General features: G+C 32.9%; 1 protein-coding gene across 1 annotated transcript in view; it reads right to left on the reverse strand.

Moving 5' to 3' along the window:
- Positions 1-1,101: 1,101 nt before the first annotated feature.
- LOC125581336 overlaps positions 1,102-1,242 on the reverse strand; it is a 3,481-nt gene continuing 3,340 nt past the window's right edge. The window contains exon 2 of the mRNA XM_048746584.1: positions 1,102-1,179. The gene's annotated coding sequence lies outside the window, so the exon portion shown is untranslated. The remainder of the gene's footprint in view (positions 1,180-1,242) is intronic.

A 1,242-nucleotide genomic window follows, 5' to 3' on the forward strand; every position in this document is an offset into this window, starting at 1 on the left:
TTCAAATACAATCTTTTTAATGGTGGCAATCACTCAAGAACAAGGAGCATGATCATTATGCAAAATTTATCTAAGACTAGGAGCAATTCATGCATACATAGCTCATTCTCATCATTCTACTCTTCTTCCTAAGTGATTACAAATTCTACCCATCTTTTATATTTCAAAACCCAAGTATATACACTTCACTCACATTTCTCACCAAGTGAACTCTCTCTTTTTTTTTTTTATTTACATGATCAACCAACTAAGAACTTGACACTCTTTTTCTTTCCCCATTATGATCTTTCATTAATTTTTTTTTTTTTTTACTTTGGGGAATTCTAATTGACACACTTAAGAGTTTTTCTTCTTTTATTTTCTTGGTTCCTATTGGTTTTCTTTTCTTATTGACATTCTTTGATCTTTTCTCTTCTCTCAAACCCAAGATATAACAACTTAAAAACACACAAACTCACTCACCATCCTAGATGCTAGTTCAAATGAGGATCTTATGCTAGCAATAGATGAGAACAAACATATGTCGCTCCCAATACTCTCAAGATTTTGCACATGACAAGCTATCAATAAGAGACCTCACTCAACAAATCAATATTGGTTTCAAAGAATGGCAAGGGTTCAAGGGTAAGGGAGTGCTATTGGGGTGAAAGGATAAGAAATGGGAATAAGATAACCCAAATGTGTATGAAATCCATGATCAAGTATGCAAGTGCCCATATGCAAGAGAGATTAAATTCTTTATGATCAAGTTCAGTTTGTAATTGGTTTCAAGAACAATGTCAATATCATATGAGCAACATGTTTCAAAAAGAGTTTTCAAGGCTCAAGAGATGCTTGTAGATATGTTCTTTTCATGGCAATTTCAATCATGGCTCCCTATGCATAATTCAAAACTCACAACTCTTTTTTTTTTTTTTTTTTTTTTTTTTTTTTTTTTTTAACAATCACAAGAAAATCCAAAATGCAAATCATTAAAATCCACACAGATGCAAAGTGCTTGATATGTCAAATGCAAATCATCCAAATAAAAACAAGCAAAATGATCAGTTTTTATAGTACCCCCCCACACTCGAATCACACAGTCTCTTGTGTGACTTTGAATTGGAGTGGTTTACATGATAAGTAAAATAAAAATTACTAGAGATGTGGAGAGAATTTAAACCGGATTAGAGTACTTACCTTGTGACTGTAGGCGACTTGAGCAATGTCACTATGGATATGTCGCTATGACATGTCTCCACA

Source organism: Brassica napus, chromosome C2 (genome assembly GCF_020379485.1).
Source record: "Brassica napus cultivar Da-Ae chromosome C2, Da-Ae, whole genome shotgun sequence".
NCBI lineage: Eukaryota > Viridiplantae > Streptophyta > Magnoliopsida > Brassicales > Brassicaceae > Brassica > Brassica napus.